This window comes from Chaetodon trifascialis, chromosome 1 (assembly GCF_039877785.1).
Source record: "Chaetodon trifascialis isolate fChaTrf1 chromosome 1, fChaTrf1.hap1, whole genome shotgun sequence".
Lineage (NCBI taxonomy): Eukaryota > Metazoa > Chordata > Actinopteri > Chaetodontiformes > Chaetodontidae > Chaetodon > Chaetodon trifascialis.
The window spans coordinates 16798737-16825448 of NC_092056.1; the positions used below are offsets into that span (position 1 = coordinate 16798737).

The window sequence follows — 26712 nt, forward strand, 5'->3', positions numbered from 1 at the left end:
CGCTTTCTCCAGCTCTTTCTTACGTGCACGCACACAAACGCACACCCGGGGAGTCGGGACAGCCGGAGAAAGATGTAAAAGCTGGCGGTCCAGTGCCAAGAAGAGGTGAAAAGAGGCAAGAGGGAGGATAAAATACAGGCTGGGTAAATCCTGAAGACGAGAGCAGCGACTGATTCCTGGGACTGTCTTTTATCCCTCTATCCAAGAAAGATGATCAGAGGAGAGACAGCTTTGCTTCCTCCGCTACTGCTGCCACTCTCTCTCTCTCTCTCTCTCTCTCTGTCGCTCTCTTTCTCGCTCTCTCATTTTCTCACCCTCCCTTTTTTCTTCCTCTCTTTCACGGCTGATACGGAGAGAAGGAGGTGGAGGAGAGGAGGAGAGAAGGAGGGCAGAATGAACTCCCTCCAGGCAACAACACAGCCCGATAGCGAGAAAGTGTGTGCATGTGCGTGCGTGTGTTTGTGAGTGGGGTGGTGGTGCTGGAGTAAAAAGAGATGGAGGAGGCAAGGGTACAGATGAGAGGGAAATACCAGCCAGTCCTGATGCTTCACCTGAGGAGCAGAGTGGTCACAGTTCAATTTGGAGTCAGGGTGGCAGCTGATTGGACAGCCCCAGTGACAGCGAGAGGCCAACGACTATCAAGGGAGCATCTGTTCACACTGTATCAGACAGTAGGAGCGCATCAACCAATGGAGAGTGCAGAGAGAGTGCTGTGGGTCTTCAAGGGCAGCTCACAATAGAACAGCTACGTGTTTGGAAGAGGAAAATATAAAAGATCCCCCGCCTCCATTCTCTTCTCAGAAAATAAGAGTCCTCGTCTCTGTCTGCGAGTGTGTGGGTGCGTTTGTGTGTCCGTCTAGGAAACTTGGCTTGTGCAGCCTAGTGCACAGACTGCTCACCATGCTGCGCTGACAGCAGACTTTCCCCCTTCTCACTCTCTTCATCACATACACACACACACACACGCACGAATAAACACACAAACACCCTGTGTTATGCCGCCGCCCGCCTGCTCTGCACACAAACCTGACTGAGATGGTGGCAGTACGGGTGAGGAGTTAACTATCTGCTGGGAAGCAGCCATGCCAAACCACAAAAACAGCAGGAGAGGAGGCACAAGAGAGAAAGAAAGACAGAGAAGAGGAGAAATGATGGGGAAATAGTCTAGCAAGACAGTTTGCCCTGAGGGCTGACTTGCTCTCGAACCCATTCTATGAAACTCACAGTGGGGGAGAAAGAGAGGAGGGATTGGCAGGAGTTTAGCAAGGAAAGGGAAAGAGGCAGACTGAGGGGTCCTACGCCTTCAGAAAGACTCAGAGGACAGGCAAAAAAACCTCCTCAACACTCATCCACAAGCACAGCAAGCACGGTGAGAATGAGTGGGAGCGCGAAAGGCATGCTCACAGGCAAATAGGGCAAATAATCACTAATAGGGTCTGATGAGGGAAGGAAGAAGGAGAGACAGACACAAGGAGACAGAAAGTGAGGAAGGGGAGGGGAGTCCATATACTGAGATGTGGAGGGAGGCAGAGGGGAAGGGGGAGGGGAGTTATTCTGGGAACAAAGCCCTTTCTATTTATACAAAGGCAGGAAATCGGTAAATGTTTAATTAAGACAAGTACGTGTCAAAGCTGCGTAGGTGTCTATCCTGTAGCGTAAGGACTGATAAGTGAGACTGTGCAACATGTTTACATTAACACTCCCTTCATGCTATATTACAGTACATACAGTGCTGAATGTGTGCAAACAATACACATTATCATCACTGGAAGCCATGTGCGTGCTTCTGTGCTGTTTTGCGCAGGTGTGTGCGTGAGGTAGGTGTTGAAGTGTCTCGCACCTTGTGAGACAGGTTGAGAGGTGTCCCCCTGAGGTGCTACACCACCAAGTCTGATGACACACTGACAGACAGAGACAGACAGAACTAAAAATACAGCATCCAGTTTCCGTGAGGTGGACAAGACGAAAACGAGGACGAGAACATCCATTTGTTTTCCACACACTACAGGATGCATGCATGTAGATTTTTCCATAAAAAATTACATTTATGTTAATCTTCTGAACAAGGCACATCAATCAAAAGAGCACCTGTAACACACTTTCATTACTGCTATTACATCCTACAATTTGTTTCCTGCCTCCCAGCTGCTTGAACAGCGCCATTCAAAGTGTTTTAAAAGGAACAGGTTGTCCCAGATCCTTGAATTCTGCTTTTTTTTTAGGTTACATGTTAAGGTGACAAACTTATGCAGCTTTTGTGCGACACTAACCACTGAAAACCGCTCCATAAACTGCTGCCATAATCTGCTATGTTTTTTTAGTGTGAGGGCCTTTGTTAATTGCTGCTCATTGGAACAGCTGAGTCATTTATCCATAACAGAGGCATATGAAACACCATGAGTTTGTGGAACAAGTAGAGATTTAATCTTTATATAAGTAGGTCAGAAATGTCACAGGTTACTGCCTTAAGATGAAACCATGATCCTTACAAAGGTCTATAACAGAAGGGGACGGCAACAGGAGATGGAAAGGAATCAACCATTTGCCTTTTTCTTTTATTTTGCTGCTCATTAAGGGGCAGGCAATGCTAGATAATACCTATTGTCCTCCGTTATTTAAGGTAGTGTAATGAGTCACATTTGACAAGTGCACTGCAGAGGAAGGCATGTGCACACACACACACACACACACACACACACACACACACACACATACACATACACACACACACACACACACACACACACACACACACACACACACACACACACACACACACACACATTCTCTGAAAGGCTATAAAAGCTCCCTGGGGAACAAGGCAGTGTGTGTGACTGAACACACTGTGATCAAGAAGTAACAGGGAGAAGGGAAGAGGGGAAGAACAAAACAAGTGAAAAGGGGGGTGTTAGAAAAAAAGGAAAAAGAAAGATGAAACCAGGATGGGAGAGAGAGAGAGAGAGAGAGAGAGAGAGAGAGAGAGAAATCAAGAATGATCTCTCACACACACAAACCTGCCATGCCTACTTCCTGTCAACCCACTACACAATTGTCTTCTCTACAACCCCCCTTTGCAAAAAAATAATCACTCTCTCAATCGTTTTGTGTGCGCGTGTATGTACGTATGTGTGTGTGTGTGTGTGTGACTGTGTGGACTGTGTGCATGTGTGTGTGTTGGAATAGGTTGAAAGATGGTCTGTCGTCTTCCACAGCAGGGGAAGCAAAGATAAGGCATTACTATAATCTTTCCCTACCACACACAGCCTCTGGAGGTGCACACCGTCTCACACAGGCACACTGGTACACACACACACACACACACACACACACACACACACACACACACACACACACACACACACACACACACACACACACACACACACACACATACTGTAAACTCCTTTGCTGCACTCTGACACGATTGCAAAAAACAGGTCAGTTCTTTAGTGCAGCTGTGGGATTGTCAGAAAGAAAGACCGAGAAAATTGGGGGGGGGGGGGGGGGGGGGGTACAAACAACGCCATGAGAGTAGACTTACAATCCCAAAACCAAACCAAACAAATCCAATGTCTTTCGGCAATTCACTCTTTAAAAGGACTGGATGTTGACGTTGTTTTAGACAGCATCAAAATAAACATTATATCATATCATTGAAAAGTCATTTAGTATTTATTAGAAAATATTCCACATCCTCTGTCCAGTCAGAATTAAGTACGGTATTCTTGAAACCAAAAACACGTGTTCCTCTTCCCCTGTGGCCGTCAGAAGCATTTTGTGAGGCCCCCAAATGTAACATATGCATGCATTATATTACAATCAACCCATGGCCTCTTACAATACTGTCACTTTCAATAGCCCAGATTAAAGAAACTCCTCAAGTGCTCTGTGCCCCCTCACAGACAACTGTCAGGTTAAGAATGACAACTTAAATCAAGCTACTGGATGCATGGCAACTAGTGGCACCTCACAAGCGTGGCGGGAAGTACGTTTCATCATCAGTGCTACTGCTGTAACTAGAGATTTTGGTGGAGAACTGTGCAGTTTAATGTGGAAGTGAGATGGACAAACCATCATGAAAAAAGCCATATGGTTGAGTAGAAAAGGAGGTTTCAGGAAAAATGGATCAACTCAGTGACCCCACAACCATCAAGGATGAGCAGGTATAGCTAGTGGATGGATGGATGGATGGATGGATGGATGGATGGATGGATGGATGGATGGATGGATGGATGGATGGATGGATGGATGGATGGATGGACAGTATGCTACAAGCGTAAGTACAATCATACAAACAATCCAAATGATATTCAGAATGGCAGCGTGTGCTCTGCAATTATACATTACATGATATGAAAGCAAAAATCTTGCGTCATCACCCAGCCCTGGGTGTCCCTACAGAGAGGTTGACCACACTGCACGGCCTCACAGCAAGCAGGAAAGGAAAAGACAGGTTTTGGAAGGAAAGGTGCGTGAGAGCTAAGAGTTTGAAAGATTTGACAAAATTAAAAAAAAAAAAAAAAAGCTGGACTTAACAACGTTGTCTCACATCAAATCTGACGAGAAATGATATCTTGTCACCCTTCACTCACCTCTATTTGCTGAGACCCGCGCCTGCTCCACCATTACACACACCCATTTAACCTGACCTCTCGCTGGTGATTAGAAGCCTGTGAAGTGTGTGTGAGCATGTGTGCGTGTCCGTCTTTGTGTGTGAGATGCTTCTCTCCGTATGCTAATCACAGCCTAGTACTGAGAATTAATTTGCAAATGTGTCATTACCCATCAGGCTCGGCAGCAATAACCCTGCAATTACACAACTCTCGCCTGGCCAGCTGAGCACAACACGCGCAAGCAGGCAAATGTATACACGTGCACACACTTACACACACACACACACACACACACACACACACACACACACACACACACAACACACACAAACACCGCTTCTACAGCACTGAGCAAAAAAAGTTCTGCTATAAAGATGCTAAATGCTGCTTTGCCACACAGAGAAAAAGACACAATTTATTTGTATCCAAATGATATTCAGCGTGTTTACATGTAATCACAGCTCCTCACCTCAGTGTCAACAGGACAGCAAGAAAGGTCAGCCGAGCACTTTCACACACACTCCTGTTTCTTAGCAACATTATCCAGTAATGTGGCCTCGCAAGAACTTCAACACTGTCACGCAATGCCATCGGATCACAGATACAGAAACTGAGCAATGTGCGCGTGTGTTGTGATTTTAAACACTTACCTGTGAAGTGAGGGGCCATGATCAGAGGAGAAGTGTGCAGCAGCCATGAGGAGGAGGATTGTTGACATGGAAAAGAGAAAACCACAAAGCTGTGAGTATACGTGCGTTATATTTCAGGTTAGCAAACTTTTCTTTTTATCTCTTTCAGACATGTTTGGAGATATTTAGTACCAGAGGTCACCGAATGTTTGGTGTCAATAAAGAATATGTGAACAATGTCCGATGGTTAAAGGTTTAACTCTGCAGGTCTGCAGGAATGACATGGTTTGCCATAAGAGCTCATATAGAGGGAAAAACAGCAGCAACATGACAGGATGATGAGCATGAGCATGAGCAGGATCCATCCTGTATTTCAAAGCAAAGGGCAAAGCAAGGGTTAAAGTAAAACTAAACGTTTGCTCAGTCCCTGCCTGTGCCACCTGCTCTCAAAATCCACTTTTCATCGCACCACCAAAAATGGTTACAGCTCATTCACACACCTCTGTGACCGGTACAAGAAACGCACCCACAGTGGCACATGACAAGCATGTCACACACCTGTCACACAGTTGCACTTGTACACAGGTGTGTACATGCACACGCATAAGGCGTTCCAGGAGCTGAACCAGCTCGACCTTGAAATCAAACAAGAGCTGTCTCACAGCGGACAGTTGGTGAACACCAGACAAAAGGCTTGAAACTGAGTGTAGTGTTTGAACAGAGAAAGAATGTCAAATAAAAACGTTTTTAAAAATTCTTTAAAAAGATTCTTGTCTTCCCTGTGATCACAGTCTGCAGGCAGATAAACAGATAAATAACCTGACATGACTGAAAGGCAAAGAGGAACTGAGGAAAGGAAGGAGGGATGTTTTGTAATCTCAGGCCACCGTCCAACCACTGATGAGGCTTTGGTGTTGCTAATCCTGCCTACCTCTGTTTATAAAAGACAGTGAAGATAAACACTGGAGTCTCAAGTTAACAGATTCATGAACTGGAGACCCTGCTGGCAACACAGCAAGAGAGAGTCTATTTTGACAATTTACTTTGGCAAAATAAAGCAAATCGCTCCATGCGTAACCCAACACTTCCAGCGAGGACAGCAGAGGTCTGGAGAAATTCTTGTCAAAGTGTATACGAGCTCCCAGAGCCAAAGGCAGCACTGACTGACTTTTACACACAGCACATCTGGTTTGATTTCTGTTGAGAGGAACAAAATTTGCATGAAAACTGTAGCTAGCTGCAAAGCTACTGATGCCAGATAAATGTGAGTTACTCTCACTGTATTAATTCAGTTATTAGCAAAGCAGGGTTTTATCAAGTCGCGTTTCATTTTGGAGAAAGAAAAGCTTTTGCATTAGCATAGCTCAACCTGAGCAAAACCAGCTGGTTAGTCCACAGCAGTGCTGCCGTTCTCTGAAGAACTGATGTTTCAAATTCTCAACATGTCCGGTGTTTTAACCAGTTTGTCTGTGCAAGACACACTCCACTAAGATAAAGACACTTTACTGAAGAGCTTAAGTGAGCTGAATCTGACACAAACTCAATTCTCTCACTAAATTGGGCATTTTTTTGCTTTTCCTTTGAGGAAAAAAACATTTTAACACTTGATTCTAGATTAAGTTACTCATTAAAATGGATGATTTGAGCAGCGTGGATAGCCCTGTGAACATTCTCCAGAATTCCACTTGATGATGTCTTCAGGAGCCCTTTTTTTCTTTGAGAGTCACATTTTAATATTCACAAATCAAGCCTGCACTCCTCATGTTCACCAGAATAGTGCCACTCCTGATTCAAAATGGATTTCCCTTTTAAATTGCTGCTGGCCCTTATTGCAGCCAACACTCACACACACAGGCACACACTCGAGGGAGCCAGGTGGGGGGAGCTGGCCAGAGCTGACAGCCTGATGTGCCGTCATATCATATCCCTCCCACAATGCCTTGTGGCACACCTGCTTTCTAGCACAGACAACAGAAGCGTCCCTGTTCTCAGCCGAGGGAATGCGTAGCGCCACACGTCTCTGCTCTGATGAGGCTTTTTATAGTCACTCAGCTCTCTTACCTGCATCCTCCAACCCTTCATCTATCTCCATATCAGACACATCAGATCTGCTGCCTCTCAGCGAGTCCCGTTGTTATTAGACAGAAGAGCAGAGAACCGCAGATGAAGTAGCGAACCAGAGAAGGAGGAGGGAGGGAATCTTTAAAAGCGCTGCTCATTTGATTAACAAATATGTGTGCACATGTGTGCTTCTGTGTGTGTGTGTGTGTGTGTGTGTGTGTGTGTGTGTGTGTGTGTGTGTGTGTCTACACACGACCTTATGCGAGTGTGTCTGTGAAATCGCCCAGGGGCAAGTGTATGGTATGCAAATGCAACTGAGGGAACCTAGAGAGCAGACGCAGCAGGAGAATCCTGCTTTACAGCAACACACCACAAAGAGGCTGACTCCAGGCTGACAGGGTGGGATCTCACACACACACGCACAATTATACACGCGTTTACATACATGTGCACGTATAAGAACCGCACGCACAATCCGATGTACTTGATTTAATATTTAATTGAGTGTATGCATGAACACAGGACTGCATCCACACACACCAAAAGCACACACAAAGAGCTGCTGGCTGTGTGTTTTTCGCTTGACTTGTGCTCTCCTGTGACATTTCCTCATTGGCTTGTTTGTCTCAATTATCCCTGCTTATTGGACAGAGATGGTTAACCCATTAACTTACACACAGGGAGGAGGAGAGGAGAGCGAGAGAGAGAGAGAAACAGTGAGGGAGAGAGCTGGATTATGATTTCGGCCTGCCTCAGGCGTGTTGTGTATCACACAACTGTATGAGGCAACAAACACAGACTGGCCTGGCTGGACGCCAGGATAGCACACAAGTTGTCCACGTATGCGGGCAGCAAAGAGCAGCTGAAGGGGCAGCAGAGCACCAGCACCTTGGGGCCTGTTAGAGGGCCTGAGCTGACCTTCTCCACTCATCGGTGTGCTTCTGGATTTAACACACCATCCTACAACGAGGCTGCGGCTTTGTGTGTGTGCGAGTATTGTAACTGTGGGTAAGTGCATCATCAGATGTGCTAACACGTGTGCCTGTGATGTATGTATGTTGCTGTGTGTGTGTGTGTGTGTGTGTGTGTGTGTGTGTGTGTGTGTGTGTGCGTGCGTGCGCGTATAAGGAGGCTGCCTTGCCCTGTGTCAGACCTCTGCTGTGTTCAGTAAGTGAGGCGTGCTAATACTGCGTGTGCTCAGGTTTCACGCATCAGCACACAGTCGAAGAGACTCACCCGAGGTCACAGACTGTCAAACCCTCCTCCTCCCTCTCCTTCTCACCCCTACCTTCTCTGTGACTCAATCCTTCCTTTTCTCTCACTAAATACTTTACCTTCAGCCAAGCTATCTTTCAGTTTTCTTTTGCCCCTCACTCCCACCCCCCACTTTGCTATCAGTCCTCTCCCTCTGCCTCTCCTCCTCCTCCCCTCCCCCCTCACTCCCTGGAGGATTCCATCATGCTCAGTCTTTTAGTATCTTTAATGTCTTTTACCTGTCAACAGAGGAGAGAATGTGCATACAGCTCTCCAACAAAGGAAAAACACCCTCCTGTCATCTCAGAAAATGCTGGGGGGGTCGATGGGGGGGGGGGGGGAGCAGGGGGAGCTAGATAACACGCGAAGTGAAATAAAAAGGGAAATGTAGAGGGGATAGGAAAATGAGGCAGAGGGAATGTTGTGCTCTTAATATGTGTTAAATAAACACAAGCTGTGCCATCATTCCTGAGCTAGTTAGTGGTTCGAAAATAGCACTTAAATGGCAACATGTCTTAAACATGCGTCATTTTTCAACACCTTCGTGCTGTTGGAGACAACACACCCTGTTAGCAAACTACTGTCATCCAACGAGCCCTTGTTTTCATGACAAAGAGCAACTCATGTATGACGTATCAAACTCTCACACACACACATGCACCAAAGAGCACAGACAAATATACACACATGACCTCTCCAGCTTCAGACAGCTATAGTCTGTGAATCCACAGCAGCTCAGTTCAGCTCCACCACACTCCACAACAGCACCAGCAACACACATTCACACGGGATAAAACTATAAACCGTACAATCCAATAGGCACCTCACTCAATCTGTGACTGTCTCTGTATCCCATGCCCAGTGTGTGTGTGTGTGTGCATGCGTGTGTGTGTGTGCGCGCGTGTTTGTGTGAGTGAATCCTTTGCTATTACTAATCTGCTGGCACAGCCCCCGTCCTCAGTATTGCCCTCGTCTCCATATTATTCTGGGATTAGCTCGTGTGTTAGCCTAGCCGCAGCCCACAGCCTGAGCTGGGGAGAGGCAGCCATCTTAGAACAATGCCTATTGATGAAACACTAAGAGGCTTGATTGGATTAATCATCTCTCCCTCTCCTTTCTTCCCCTTCTCTAGCTGTCCCTCTTTGTTTCCAGTCCCCTTCCCGTTTCTCTTCTGTCCTTCTGCCTTTCCCGACTTCCCTTCGAAGCTCAATAGCACACAGATTTTGTTGTTTCTCCCTGGTGACGGCATGGAGCTTTTGATGCTCCCTTGTTGGGTAACGAACGTAAATAACAGGCTGCCGGTTGATGAGAGCACTTCAAAGGTAAAAAGTAAACATCTAATTACGAGGAGAATCAAATGGCTTGTAACTGCTTCGGTGTTGTAGCACATTTTAACATTATAGTACTTAAGTGGTGTGCCCCTCCTCGATGAAAGCGAAAATCCTGCGGCTGATTGTGACTACAACACAGAGTCTAACCACATGCGAGAGGTTGAGGGGGAAACTGTGACAGAAGATGCATACATATATGTTCTGTCATTTCTTTCTGTGAAACACATGGACCAGAGCTGCCAAAATGTGAGGGAGAGCAGAGAGAAATAAGGGTGAATCTCTGCAGATTTGGCCTGCGTTTAGTTGGGGCACTCTACCAAGTGGCAGTCGCTAGCCTGGGCGGCCTTTGGCCCGCTGTCCCCACCAATCACATTCCAGCCCCAACTACGCCAGCGTGGACCCAGAGCAACCCTCCAGTCTGGTGCCAAACACCCGCACGCGTGCGCACACACACACACACACACACACACACACACACACACACACACACACACACACACACACACACACACACACACACACACACACACACACACACACGGCTCATACAAACACTGGAGCCAACCCCATTTTCAAACATGGATAACAACTGAATTAACACTCTGTGATCCTCTGCCAAAGCAGAAGGATGCTCCTTTATACATTCAAACACACACATGCACATACATATATACAAGCAAGCACACACACACAACCACATGCACATACTACACACACACACACACACACACACACACACACACACACACACACACACACACATACTACACACACACACACACACACACACACACACACACACACACACACACACACACACACACACACACACACACACACACGAGGGGCTGTCTGGGTGGAGTTATCTGTGGTTAGATTTTAAATGCTTCATCCAGTCCTTATGTCTGCCTCTCTCTCTCTCTCTCTCTCTCTCTCTCTCTCTCTCTCTCTCTCTCTCTCTCTCTCTCTCTCTCTCTCTCTCTCTCTCTCTCTCTGTGGCTCTGTTTCGCTATCACTGTCTTTTCTGCTGCTGCGGAGATAAAAGCAAATTACTGTCTCATGCTGGTGTTGTTAGCATTAAAGCTATTTAGACGGTGGCTCGTCTGTGTGATGCTACAGTGTGTGGAATGCAAAAACTGGGTGGACAATAAGGGCAGGTCAGAGCGGTGAGGGTGGATGACGGGAGGCAAAGGCAGAGGCAGCTTGATAAAGTAGCTGGGACATCATTTGTTCCCTGACCTGAAGCATAAACCACTTGATCGAAATGCATCTCGTTTGCATTTGCAATTATAATGACCAGACGTGCACCTCCTCCTCTCTCTCCTCGTCTCTCTTATAAATCTTTCTCTTTTTGTTTTTTCCATGTTTTATCCCTCCCCGACTCTGTTCTCTCCCTTGTTATTTCCTCCTTCCATGGCCGAAAATGGTTGTCTCTCTATAATCCTCCGATCACATCACCGGTCTAATCTGACCACTTCCCTGCCTCCCTAATTCCTCTGTCTTCCTTCTCCTCCCCTACTTGTCCCATTGCCATTTTTTCTTTGCTTTATTTTTCATATGAGAACCGCACTGTTTCAGGCGAACAAAATATGCAGACACACATTGAGTATGCACGGCACGCACACGCACTAGATCTGAGACTAGTTTTGTTTTTGTTTTTGAACAAACCAATTGGCATAGCTCTGGTTATCTAAGGATGTTTTGTCTGTTGAAAATCATAGTGGGAGAAAAAAATGGCAACCCGCTGAAAACGGAGAGAGGCAATCACCTGACATCACAGCTATTCATCCTGCAGAGAGCGGAGAGCCGCTTGGTCCTCCACCAGCATGAGGAGGAGAGGCCTTCCAAGAATCCCTCCTCTCTCTCCTCTCTGTCTTTTTCCACAGATTAAACTGTCCAGCAGACATATAAATCTCTGTGCACACTGTGGAGAAATGCTCTATGTGGATCATTTATGTATGACACAAAAAGGAGATAAACTTTGGTAGACCTCTCTTTGAATGGCCCAAACTGACCCCAGGCTGCATTTAGCTGTAGCACAAATGCTAACGATGTGTACTTCTTGCGCTGCGTGTGAGAAAATGTTGTAGTGTAGGTTTGCATTACAGCGAGCAAGTGTAAGTTCTCTTGGTTGTGCTGCTTGTTAAGGTGTCATGATCATTTATGGCTGAGGTCAACACAACTCTCTCCTTCACTAAAACATCAGCAGAGGGTGGGGGGTGTGGGAGGGGGGGGCTCTGGGGAGGAGAACTTGAGAAAGAAAAAACATCGGAGGGGGCCTTAAGATGGCTTCAAAGGGGCTTGCTGTAACCATGGTGCCGCTGAGCTTGGTCACCGTGGGAACGGACCTTCCATAATGTTGAGGAGGGGGAGAAGCATTTTTGTAATGGAGGGGTGGTGGGCTCTCTCCCCGAGCCCCCCTCCGTTGCAGTTCACTGTTCACCCAAACAAAACTCTGTGATTTATGGCCTTAAGAGCTAATAATCCAGCCACATGTAGTAACAAAGCATGAGAAATAATAAACAGATAATAAATGATGATAAACAAGTACGTACTAAATTAACGATGTAGACTTTGCAACCCATCAGTGTACCACACACTTATTTTCATCATCGATCATCTCAACAGTTACTTTAAATGTCCTGAACCTGCTTGTCTTGTCTGACCTACAGTTTAACATCCTCAATGTTCATGATATGAGAGAATAAAATCTACTAAACGTTCACATTTTCAAAGCTTCATTTTTTTTTAGGGCTCTTTTCATCTGATAAAAAGATCAAACAGTTAATTGGCACAATTTACCAACTGACAATTATTTTTGTTGTGCATAACCTACTGATCTCCTCTCTGAATTATTATTTAGCATAACCAGTGCAATATAAACATACATCTCCTCTAACCTTATTGTTACCTTGTCTAATGAAAGTAAAAAGAAGAAAATCCTTACATTTACAGATCTTTAATGAGATGTTTGGTATGTTGATAAATTATTTAACTTGTTCACACAATTGCTTCACTACTACAGTCAACCGTCCTATGTGCTATTTATTAATGAAATGTGTTCACATCACCTAACATTAGTGAAAATAACAACTTATCCAATATTAATCAGCTCTTACTATATTCTCTTCCAAGAGCTGATTAACACTTCAACCCACAAGATGGAAATGCATCTATTTTACTTTTCTTGGCAGCGTCTCCAAAGTGTGTGTAAATCCTGCCTGACAGTTGGATGGAAACAGCTTGTGTCTCCTAGCAGGCACATCTCCTATTAGATACAGATGATGAGCAGAGTTTTCCAAAGATTTTTTTTTTTTTTTTTGGAGAGGGAGAGCATGATGAAACAGAGACTCTTCTGTTTTAGGACATTGTTACTGTAAAATTAGCTTCATCAATCTCGCTGACTGCGCTGGCAAGACCAAGTTTTATTTTCAGACCTAATCTGTGTGTGTGTGTGTGTGTGTGTGTGTGTGTGTGTGTGTGTGTGTGTGTGTGTCTGACCCTGCTGTTCCAACAGTTACAAATAATACCATCTCCATTATGGTCCCACAGTGAGAGGAAGCTGTGTGATGTAAATGATGTTTGTTTGCATGGACAGAGCATAAAGTGTGTGTGTGTGTGTGTGTGTGTGTGTGTGTGTGTGTGTGTGTGTGTGTGTGTGTGTGTGTGTGTGTGTGTGTGTGTGTGTGTGCCTGATTGATTTCCTGTCAACAAACAGGCTGAATCTGTCAAAGGACGACAGACACTTTTAGTAGTGACCACTGCAGCAGGATTTACAGACGATCACACCCTCATTTAAACCTGCAGAACAGTGTGTGTGTGTGTGTGTGTGTGTGTGTGTGTGTGTGTGTGTGTGTGTGTGTGTGTGTGTGTGTGTGAGATAATAACTACTGTACAGAACAGTAGGATGAAGAGGTTATGAGTAAGCGCTGCAACGCTTCGATTTTCCCTCTTGCTGTGATGTCACTGAATTTATTACTGGCTCTTGCTTAACACCATACTCACTATAAATCACACACACACACAGACACACACACTCAGAGACACACACGTCACTGTCTGTTCGTGTCGGGCTTATGATGAGGAGCAGAGCGGAGAGGGACTGTGATGAGGGGGAAACAAACAGAGCGTGGAGACAGATGACGGATGGCTCCTCTCATTCAACCAGCCAGTTAGAGAAGAACGCACACTTAGGCAGTACGCTCCCCGGTCTCAGCCTCCATCTTCCTGTCTCCTCTGCTGCAACAGATAACTAACACTATGGCACCTTGATGTGCCGATAGTACCACTGCGGACCATCAGCAAAAAGATGATTCCTCAGCTGATAGGCTGTCTCACACCAGCAGTAGTAGAGATGTGAGTCGTGGGTGTGACACTACTAGCAGAGTGATGACTCCCACTGTGTGAAGAATAGGGATAACAGAGGAGGGTCCACTCAGAGTGGAGCAGTGAGCGGTGGCAGGGGTGCTGGAGGTGACCAGAAGGGAGAATAATTGCCTCACCGCACTCAAGGTGCTTGAAATGATCTGTGACCTGTTCCAAGTGTGTGCGGTTGAAGGGGGAGTGGGGGCGAGAGACAGAGTGTGCGAGAGAGGAGTGAGGGCAAGAGAGAGAAATGACCGTTGCAAATGCCCATTTCCTGTCGCCGCGGGGTCATGCCTGAGCACCGCCAGGAAGTGTGGGACGGAGCGGAAGGTGGAATAACGGAGGGATAATCTTGTCTGAGCTCCAGTGAGAGAGGGCAGGGGGCTTGTTATGAGAAAATGAAAGGGGAGAGGTGGAGGAAAGGAGAGCCACGGGCCATTAGAGACACCTAACCTACACATAATAGCAGGCTGTGGTGAGAGGGATGAAAGTAGAGAGGGAGCAGAGCCGATACATGCCCCGTGCAAGACACAACAACATAAACAGCGGGGCACGTGCACACGTGTCCAACATGACTTTTTTGACCACGCTGAGATCAGCGGTGTAACGTGACTGTTTCTGCTGGTTATTGTTGGAAATCTTTAAGAGTGAGATGATGATGGCCATCGTTCACTTCGCTACTCAACAACGAATTTAAAAAGCTCAGAAAACTGTGTCGCTCGCAAACGCTCAAACACAGCGTTACACAAATCCCCAATGATTTCTCGGCTTATATAGTGATATTAAAATAATGCTCCTATTCACAGTGTTGAATTTTCACCAGACAGCTCTCCTGCTGCTTTCCTCTCCAAAATGTCTAGTCTACAGAACAAATGTAATCCTTTGTCACCATGTGGTCTTAGTGTCTGCCTCACTATTTCTTCTGACTTTTTTAATAAGTAGGTGGCACAATTGCAGGGAGAAGAGAAAACGTGAAGATATACAGAAGGTATGGAGAGAAAGAGAGAGGCAGGAAAGAAACAAAATGTTTGAGTTTTCTCCACTCAACTCTCAATTTTCCATTTTCTCTCCTTCCTCTCCCTTCTCATCAGTTTCTTCCTCTAACTGCCCTCTCCAGCACAAAGCCTCTAAGGTATCTGGACTACTGTATGTCCTTGAAACATTTAAAGAGTATGTTGGTGTTTTACAGACCACTGTGAACATGTATATGTCCTCAGATTTGTTTTGTTTCTCTCTCTCTGTCCTGTTTCTCCCATTCGCTCCTCTCTTTATCCCTCACTGACTTACATGCTTCACTTCCTCTGCTGTAATCTCTACAGCATTTACTGAGCTAATTAATGGGGCAGAGGGTTGAGTACTGCTCAACTGAGACAACTCCTTCTCTTTGTCTTTTGCACACATGGATAACTGCATGGAGAAAAGGAGGACATGGTGTAACAAAAGGCAGGACGGTGAAATGAACAGAAGGATGAATTTACTTTTTTTGCTGCTCAGTACCAGGAAAAACAGAGTAGAAGACGGAGACGCTAAGGAGTAAGTTAATGAAATAGTACTTCACATTTTCCCTATCCAAGTCTCGCCAATTAATTGGCCCATTAAATATGAACCATATTTAGTGACAGACAGGCATGTAGACACATTTAACATAAAAATGTAAAAAAAAATCTAACACATGATGGATCAGAGAGTGCTTGTTTTGTTGTTTTCAGATGAAATGTTGTGGTTTATACGGCAACAAAATGTGATGCCTCCCAGCCACTAGAGGCAGATAGGAAAGCCCTTACTCATCAGATGAAGCCAGTCCTGCATGTTCAAAAACCATGAAATGAATTTTATGAACTAAAATTTTAGCCTAACTGCTCTTAACTAGCAGCACACTGAAACCTATTGATGAGTCAGGGTACTCCATCTTTACTCATCCACACTGTGCTGCATTTGGAAAAATAAAGGCATTTCAAGGTGTGCAGCCTCCAAGGAGAGCCGTGCCTGATACAGTAAGAAGAAGTGTGCTCTGTTTCTATCTCTCTGCTTGTTCATGAAGTGCAAGTTGCCAGGTTACGTGTTTCTCATTGCTGGGTTCATGCAGTCAATAATGTTCACATAGGAGAGGAGAGCAAGCTTGAAGCTGATGACAGCAAATAGTAGAAAGAAGCAGAGAGAGAGAGAGAGAGAGGCAGAGAAAGGCCGGGAGGAAAACAGATGTACTCTAGCTGTAGGAGAGCAAAAAGCAAGGCTCTTATCCAGACACTATGCTGAGTAAAATGTCACCTTATTATCAGAGCAGAAAGGCCAGCCTCACTTTCTCTGCACCGCCTGAGAAACATGATACCCAACATATTTACACTCAGAGAGCACAAGATGTGTGGGTCAGTGAGGACGAGAGCATTTTGACAGAAAGAATCATTTCTCTCTATTATAGCCAAACTGCCTTATGATGGACCATTTGTATCTTTCTTCTATGATTTGGAAAATAATGCACATCACGCATTGTTGAAACTATTACAAATTTAAAATGAAAAAGTTCAGTTGTTGTCTTGACATGTGAAAAGACATTAGAATACTGTGTAGCTCCAAAAAACTGAAAAATTTAAACATTTAATCTTTGATTAAACAATTAGTGATCATAGGAAAAGTTCATGTCAAGATACTTTCAGAGAATAAAGGCTTTATTGACACCGAGTCAAGCTGCTACCTGCATAATGAAAGGTTTGCTGGTACTGCTGATCGACACTTCTGATCCATACATCTTTGGAGAATTGAGCTGATTTCAGCTCCAAGTTTTGATTTGCGCAACAGTTTTTAGCAATCCCCTCGATAAAAAAAAGAACCCTTTCACAATACACAAGCTTAAGCATGACGGCATGACCAGCAGGTTAAGAGACCCAGGTTGTTGGGGAGTTGGTGGAGACCAAAATTGAGCTAAAAGGGCAGTAAGCATTAAACAAGTGTCAAGAAAGAAAATGTGAATGTGAAAGAAGGTATTTATTTAACACAAGCTATAAGCACTTGATGAACTACTCTGTTTCTGCGAGATCATTTTGGAGTTTTTTCTACCCCTTATGAGTTAAAATACTGGAGGTCACTTTCTTCTTAGACCTGAAGTAAAGGCTCCATCTTAATTCTTTGATATTTTCTTACTGTATTTACATCAAGGTCGACATTGAATGCACCGTGGTAGAGATAAACTGGTGTGTACACACCATCTGAGCAAACAACCAGCTCCACAGCACATATATCGTAGTGTGTGTTCAGCACTAATGCCTCATATTTTATGTTTTCATCCCCAAATCTGTCCTACAATTTGCCATGTTTTTATCACCCCACTTTAAACTTGTGTTCCATTTTGCTATGTGTGTCCTCAAAGAAATGGAAAATGCAAGCAACAGCAGACAAGAATATCTAACACCAGACCGTATGTACTCAATGCTAGATTACAGGCAACGCAGAAACCAAGCTGAGAGACCAAGAAAATTCTTTATAAACAATCATTAGCTACGGCTCTCAAGTCTCTCATCCCTAGCTGATTTTCACTTCTATTTAATCCATCTTATTTTCTGCTTCCCAACTCTATCTTCTTCTCGTCTTTGTTATATTCCTTTACAATCCAAACCAGACTGAAACACTTTCACCGGGTGAAATGTTTCCTGCTTTCTCTCTATGCCGTACCTGCTCATTTGTACCGCGTTTGGACATGGACACACATGTCCAAACTACAAGGTGTCGTGTTTTCGTTATGGTTCTAGTTGTGCACATATTTGATTGGTCGGACCAGACACAGAGAATAATGAAAAAGACGGCATGACAAATTCGGTTAGCAGAACACCACCGTTACCAGCGGAGCCCAGACGTCTCCTTTTTCTCTGAGCGCGTGTTTGTTTGTATGCGGCTACAGTACGTCCACATATACAGAGAATACTGTATTAGCTGTGAGACCACTGAGCAATACATATTCTGTACAGGCTTCACAATAAAATATTTTCCCAGTATTATATTTACACAGAATGTATCTGACATTCAGCACTTTTATATATTTATTTTTTGTATAATAATAATAATTCAAACCACTGTATTATCAATATACATGACCACATTTAGTTTACTTACCATCATAATTTGAAGAAAAGTGTCTTATTCTGTTAATGCAAACCCAACACTTCCTGTAAGTGCTTCAGATAAAAGCACTACAGCAAAGAGAATTTATCATAGCTTTTACATGTAAACGGCTGCAAGAAGAGTTGAGACAGTGTTTGGGAGCCCAGTTTTTTTCAAAGCTTTTTTCATTATATAGACCTCGTCAACACATCAGCAACTTAAAAGAAGTCTGATTCTTTGCCACTGATGTCACCCTCTGCAAAGAAAACCATTTTAGAAATCCATTAGACTAAACCGAGTCATAAGATGAAACGATATTATAACACACAAAACAGACTCGTGTTTTGTTTTGCAAGGTGTGCTTGAGAGAAAGATCCAGACTGTGTTCATTAATGTCACATCAGTGTAAAGGTGATGAGTCAGAGCAGCTCAGGGTTAAAGATCACTGTTTTGTGTCATGTACTCCCGACCTCCCTCCTCTCGTTTTCTTCATCCTTACTAAATCATTGTCACCCAGCTTACTTGAACCTTTGATCTCAGGACTCTCCTTCTCTTTCTCTCTCCTCTCTGTTTCTCTCTCACACACAGAAACAATCCATGAGGCATATGGATGCTGGTGGTGCTGCAGGGAGAGCCGGACAAGGGGAGGTTATTGATGTCTGCTCTCACAAAGCCAAGGTCTAGGCCATGAATCGCAAACTGCAGCCTCCACTGGCCCCAGACATTAGCAGCCTCAGATAACATATGAAGGATAGCCTACATTACAGGAAAAACAGCTTCACTGAATTACGCCGCCCGGCCCCCCCACCCACACCAGACACACTCACACATGCAAACCCTCCTCACTGACATCAACACACACATGCACACACACTAGGTTTGTCCGAGGCTTGCCATGATGCGAGTTTGTTTTGAAACAGAGGAAATGAGAAATAAGAACACAGGTCACGTAAGGTCAAAGGGAAGGATGGGACGGGATCAATCAACTTTATGAATAAGAATCACCAACAAATCCTCATGTTTTTATGTAGGTTGTGGTCAAAATTACAAATGTCTTGAGATCTGGAGGAGCTGTAGGTGAAAATGGCCAAATATTTCTATTTAAGACATATTAGAGTCCTATTTGTTGTAACAGACATTGTAATTCATTATTGCACTATTAACTATTCAGCTGTCATGTATACTGTGTCTAGATTGTTTTTTCTACTTAAGTATACAGCTGTGATATATGAGCAAATGCAAATAAAGTGTAGGAAGCCGATCAGCAGACGCTCAATGTTCAACATTCAGTGATGAAGGACTTTGACGTAAATTGAAAGCAACATCCTAAGTCAAAATGAAGGAAAATTAACTTGATCCTGAACGTTACATTATTCAGGAAAAAAAAAACAAAACAAAACAACATGACCACACAGTCATCATCCAATAAGCATTACCTTTGACCTTTGCCCCATGCTGATCTGAGGGCAGAGGTCTCGCTCTGGTGACTGCATGTGGTCTCTTGCCTGGACCCTTCACATCAATACAGTTCAAAGGCCAAGCTAAAGCCACAGAGCATGTGGTCTAAAGCCATCCATTACTATCTACAACCCAGAGACAGCAACAGGCTTTAATAGCCTGTGACCCTTCACCCCACTGGCATGGAAACCTTGCCCTGCACCTGAACCATGAGCAACATGAACACAATGCGGGACTGCCAAAGGCACTCGGAGCAGAGCTAAAGCCAGAGGTCACAAAACCTGTGAAACGTTCTCCTCCGTCTAACACAATTTTATGATATTTGTGCTTTGAGGAACTACAGAATGAGATATAGAACAGAGGCATCAAGGTCGAGAAGTGGCAGCAGAGGCACAAGGCCTGTGAATGATACAGGCTTGCATATTGCACGAGGTGCATCAATCTGAGCTATCAACAGGCTTTTTTTTTTTTTTTTTTTACATGAATCACATTTTATTTTGGAGCCATAAATAATAACAACTTAAGGAAAATGAGGTGTTTCTGGCTGCCCTGATTTTTCACATTGATTATGCCTTTGTGTGGACGTGGAGGAGTTCGCTGTGTGCAGCTGTGGATTATCATACTGTTAACTCTGAAATAATTTTTAGCACTTTTCTTATCCTGAGGATGTGTGCGCTCAGCCCTTATTTTAGCTATTATGGGCTGGGTCACCATCTACGAGCAAGCACTTGGATGGATAAACCCCATCCCCAGCGTCGCAAACACACAGCACATGCACTCTCGATCTTGATCATCAGTGCCAAGCTCCTTCATTATTTAATCAGAAGCACTCTTTGCAGTGGCTAAATTATTGAGCAAGTGTATGTTCACACAATCCCTCGATGAAAGGTAGAACAAGGGTTTTCTGAAAACCCACTACTCCCACACAGCAGCTATGAGACACTGTGCCTAGTCTTCAACAGCTCTCTTTCTCTGCAATCTTTCTGTCTCCTCCTGATCTCTTGAGTAATACTTTTACAAACACAACAGGAGAAATTAGGCAGTGGGTGAGCTAACTGACGTGTTACATATTTCAATAACTGATTTGCTGAAAAGAACGGAGAGGGGAGGAGCAGTATGTCTCCATTCCTCCCTCCCTCCTGGCATCCTCTGGGCTCATAAAGGCAAACACACAGTCAAAAAGACAGAGACACTAATTCAGGATGCAGATGGACAGGCAGACAGACAGATGGACTGAGGGAAGGACATGCAGATTTCCACTGGCTCTTGGAGGTAGCAGTGCCCAGACTTGGGCCTCGGCTTTCCCAGTCTGACTGTCTTTGCAGCACAACCCCTTCCTGTGGCAGAGATCTGGAGGTCCAAGGGACCAACTTGCTCCCTGCTCCCCCTGGCTTCCCCTCCTCCCAGGCTGCAACTGCCCCCCAAACCCCACATATTATACACACACAACAGACAATGCACACATGCACACACTGCAACCCCCGCCTACCGAGGAGGCCCTCCCTGCAGGAGCCTGGTGACTCTTCCAGGGACCAGACAGGTGGTGGGAGCTGAGCGGGCACGCGAATGCCAGCTCACTGCCAAGGGCCCAGTGCCAGTTGGCACACAGTTAACAGGCGCACTCCCTCAATGTAGAGCACAGTGCACGCATGAAGATAACAGGCCTACACACATGCTTGTCTTAATGTACTTGTGAGGACCTTCACCACTGCACGCTGAACTACTTCTACCCATAATCAAACCACTTGAAGAGTTAAAGCCTGGCCAAAATAACCTCAAACCAAGTTCAAAACTCAAGCTAAGCTGCAAAAACCATTACACAAAATAACGCCAATGCAATTTGGACATGGAAGAAAGAAACAGAGGTGAAAAAATACTTACATGAATCCTCCATGAATGGACATTAAGTCAGGTATTCTACAACAGACAAGTTATTCATACACACATAGACACAAAGATATGATTTGTGTTCGTAGGCAACAGAAGCTGAATTATGTGTCCACAAGACATCTGGGTTCTTGAAAAAGAACAACTTCATCAAAATAGCTGTTCATTTGTACATGATACTTCATCCTGGCTGAATCACTCATTCAATTCAAAGCCGAAGTGTGAAACTACACAGCTAAACGCGTCAAGTTTACTTCAATCCATCGTCTGAAAAGTGCAATTATCTATGCAGCAGCTTAGGTTGCATTAGAAAAGAAAATGAGTTGGAGTTAGAGTTGGACAAAATAAGCCAAATGCAATTATACCATAATGGTGAGTTACGATTTGAGTTTCCTCTCATATCATAACCACCATACTTGCTATTTTCAATAAAAAATACGAATCAATTAATATTCACTCATGGCTAGAGGCGTTAATATAGATGTGATGCACTGTATGCTAAGCAGTTATAAGACTGACAACTCAAAGTCAAAAGCACAGGAGTGCAACACACTGCTGCCAGGGTAGGCCGCTGTGAATATCAGACTTGAACATAACTAAGCTAAGCAAGTCCAGATGCAAAGACTTGAGTGGAGAAGATGTGGAATTCAGGAATTGATAATGAATATTCTTCCTGCAAGCAAAAATGAAATTTGATTTCTTCACAGAGATGTGGTACACTTATGTCCTCTTGTGGCTGAAATTAATTGGAATATTGAAATTGCTATACAGGATGAAAGAAAAGAACAAATACAACTGGAATTGATCAAATCCATCTCAAAGCTTCTTAAAGAGTTATTATTTTCAAAAGTTCAATGCTATTTGCTATTTTACTTTTTTTATTTTTTTTTTAAATATATTTTAAAGACACATAAGACAAATATTCTTGACATTTCAGGTCTTGGTCCCCCGATGACTAAAATGCAACAAAACACATCATTCACATTCAGTTGTCTGGTGGCACAAATCTCACCCCATACAGAGACGTGCATACCCTCTCACACATGTCACTGGCAGATTTTGCAGCATGTGTGTTATCACCATATGTCAACTAAAAGAGAGGCCTCATGTCTTCAACAACAGACTGTCTCTGCATCAGACACCCACACATCATGCTGTCCCAATGAGCGCTAATATCTTCTCCACAGTACAAAGCCCCTTTATAGCTCTTGCATTTGAACACACAGATACTGCACCTCTGAAACACTCAACAAGGAAGTACACTGAATTTTCGACCACCTCATTATCCTCGCCTTGCCCACTCGTAAGGTGATGGTACAAAACTATTTGCATGTGTGTACTTGTGTGAGAGCAGGCGTGTAGTTGCACGTGAGCCTGGATGGGATAAGGCAATGAATTCTATTGACTGTGTAAAGGGTCTCTAATTATATACAGGCCTACTTTTCCATTCAACTCAAACTGACAGACTGACAAGAACAATTGTCTTCCCCTCCCTCTGGAGACATTATACTTTGATAAAGAGAGTGCTTTTACTGTGTGAGAGCAGAACAGAACGTGTCATAATACCATTCCTTAGCAGTGCTAGATCAGACAGGACATCTACAGGAGGTTTTATGAGATGGAGGGAACTTGTTTTGTCGCTTTACTAATTTATACGCTGCAGCACGGTGGAGAGCCCGGCGTGCTGTTTAGTGGAAACATGGCTGCAGCGGACAATGTTCTTACAGACTCATGATGATATACTCCAACAGACAGGCAGACAGCTGAACAAACAGAGAGACGGGCATTCAAACAAGCAGACAGACAGTTTCTACATTACTGGGCTGTTTAACAGGCCTTTTAAAACCTTTATCTCTCCCAACTGCAGCTGTCCCTTACTTTTCTCTCTCATTCTCTGTCTACCGCTCTCCTATTATCTCCTCCTCTTGCTTCTCTCCTCTCTCCTTTGTTCTTTCTCATAGTTCATTCCCCCCTGGATGCATTTACTTCAGCGCTGCTTGCTTTTGCCTTCATTTTACCCGCACAATCAATCTATTTTCCTTTTTTTTCCCCTCCAGAGATTAGAGCTACTTCAGGATTAAGGAGCGTCACAAGCAAGCCAACTGAAACGGACATTCAAATTCATAGCCCACACTCAGAGTGTCCAACCTGCATGTCTCGCACACACACACACACACACACACACACACACACACACACACACACACACACACACACACACACACACACACACACACACACTGTTCGACAACAAACACGTCGACATATGCCGGCAGGGGGAGAGCAGGAAAGATAACCGTTACAAAACTAACACTGTTTAATGGCTTTCTATTCTCCCCCGCTTCAGTCAGGAGCCTCCTTTAGCTGTGGTTAGTCTTTGCTCTGTAAAACACTCCCCTCTCCTTTCTCCACACCTCCCCCAGCACCCTCAGCCTCCTCCGGCTCTTGAGAGAGGTCCTGTCCAGGGCCGGCAGAATTGTGGCTGACCTTTCACCCCTGCTCGCTAATTACAGCACCATGGCGACACTTCAAGTACCCCGTCACCCCCAGTACCACAAAAGTGAGCGCGTGTGCGCACACAAAGCTACATACACACACTTGTCAAACCTACATTCCAAAATGCATCAGCAGCAACACACACACTTAGGTGTGAGAGCACGTACACACACACAGAAAACATTTGCACTCACTCACACATACATACATACAGACACACACACACACACACACACACACACACACACACACACACACACACACACACACACACACACACACACACAGTTCCAGCTAGCTTGTTGTACAAAGTCATTTAATTGGGGCCTCTTTTCAATCCTGAATGGCAGGGATTCCTCTGACCCAGCTATTATAATACAGACCCCCCACCCCTCCCACCCTCCTCTCTTCCTCATCACTCCCACTCAACCACCAAGCCGCCCCTCCTCTACGTCTCCCTCCACCTTTCTCATTCTTCCTTCTCATGTTGTTTACAGAAGGTAAAGAGGAGAGTCAGGATGGAGAATCCTTTCAACTACTTTGTCTGTTGTTGTAATAATAACAATAATAATAATAATAAATTTAGAGATCATGTCTCATACAAAAATGCAGCTCAGAGTACTTTACAACAAAGAAATCACTGGAACCAAGTGCTTCACATAACCAAAGACATAGAATGAAGATAAAAACATCCATCCATCCATCCATTTTCTATGCCGCTTATCCCTTTCAGGGTCGCGGGGGGGCCGGAGCCTATCTCGACTGTCAACGGGCAAGAGGCGGGGTACACCCTGGACCAGTCGCCAGCCGATTGCAGGGCACATACACACACCATTCACACTCACACTCACACCTAGGGGCACCAATCAACCTAATGAGCATGTTTTTGGCCTGTGGGAGGAAGCCGGAGTACCCGGTGGGAACCCACGTATGCACGGGAAGAACATGCAAACTTCACACAGAAAGGCCCGACCCGGGAATCGAACCTGCAACCTTCTTGCTGTGAGGCACGCGCACTACCTGCTGCTCCACCGTGCAGCCCCGAAGATAAAAACAGGGATAGAAAATGAATGTAAAATAATAGAATAAACCTACTTGATAATAATAGTAAAAATAAAATAAAAACAAGGATGAAAATAGAATAAAGCGAATGCATAGCGTGCTGTAAGATGGAAAATAAAAAGTACAGGTAACATAGGCGGTCATCTTGGAACACAAGCATATATTTTTTCAGTTCCTACTCGGGTGAAGTACTTTATAATGTAACGATTATTATTTATTAACAGATGTGTTTGTCACAAATCATGTACTGGCAGTTAACCCCATCAACCCCCACTGTCGGACAAAAGTGTTTGCCCTTGGTTATTCTGAGGACTGCCATAAACATTCTGGCTTCATGATGTCATGCTGCTACTTATGGTTCCACTAGAGCCATGGAGGAAGATTTCTGTAAACCCTGCTGGAGCCTCAGCCATCAAACTGCCAGTGTGTCTTAGCTAGAGAGTCAGCTTCGACTCAGGGTCCCAATATGTCTCTGAAATGGAAAGCTGCTACCATATTTACAGTTTAAAGTGCATTGTGGAAAGGGGTTTACAGGATGGAGAGACTTTCACTCCAGTTTGGTCGCACAGCACACAATCTGACCTACGAACTCTGAACCTGCTCCACCTGCAGAGTGCAACAACAGGCTCTGCCACTGTGGCCACGGGGTTAAAAAGGAAATAAAAAGCTCTGCCAAAACCTGATTCCTCACCTTCATCTGCCTGTCTGCCTCTCCCTCTCAATCTCTCTGTGTTTGGAGAGCAGGACCACACATCAGGATGATGTGCGAGAAACTGCATCAAGTTTGTGTGGTTCTGAGGGTGTGCATGCGTGCGTGCGTGCGTGCGTGCGTGCGTGCGTGCGTGCGTGCGTGCGTGCGATGCATGCTATCAGAGTCTAACAGGTGGAAGACTCTGGCTGCTCTTCTCTGGAACAGTTTGGGAAACAAATGTCATTTCCACTCCAAAGGGAGAGGAGAAGCAGATATACCCCAGCCTGTTTGAAGAGCTGAAGACACAATTATACAGGACTGGAGCAGTGATGTGTATGCCAGGATGGAGGGGTTTGGGGTGAAAACCATACCACAGAAGACAACAAAGATACAGAGGAAAAGAATAGAGAAGAAGATATATATATATACAGAAAGAGTTTTACAGAGAAGTAAAAGAAACTGCAGGGGTTAATGCTGGTGGAAAAAGATGATGGGATAAGACCGAGTTCGCCTCATGGCTACGTTCTTTAGGATCCGTTATGGATGTGACACACTCCCTTTCACTCTCTCTCACACACACACATACACACACACTCGAGCAGGCTTGTTAAGCTGGGAATTCCTCATTGCACTGTGCACTCTTGTGTGCGGCAGGCAGAGCATCCATTATGTATGCCCCACACACACCATCTCTTTACATGGGTCAGTGCCACAAACACGCACACGCACGGAGACACACTTGTGCACACACAGATAATGCAAACAGGGATACA

At 44.7% G+C, this 26712-nt stretch overlaps 3 protein-coding genes across 5 annotated transcripts in view; 1 reads left to right on the top strand and 2 right to left on the bottom strand.

Moving 5' to 3' along the window:
• def8 (differentially expressed in FDCP 8 homolog) overlaps nt 1–17724 on the top strand; it is a 276782-nt gene extending 259058 nt beyond the window's left edge. Inside the window, exon 13 of the transcript XR_011602120.1 lies at nt 17715–17724. The gene's annotated coding sequence lies outside the window, so the exon portion shown is untranslated. The remainder of the gene's footprint in view (nt 1–17714) is intronic.
• cox4i1 (cytochrome c oxidase subunit 4I1) overlaps nt 1–26712 on the bottom strand; it is a 110936-nt gene that overhangs the window by 75666 nt on the left and 8558 nt on the right. The gene's annotated exons all lie outside the window — the stretch shown is intronic.
• Nucleotides 1–26712, bottom strand: part of gse1b (Gse1 coiled-coil protein b) — a 168269-nt gene that overhangs the window by 64615 nt on the left and 76942 nt on the right. The gene's annotated exons all lie outside the window — the stretch shown is intronic.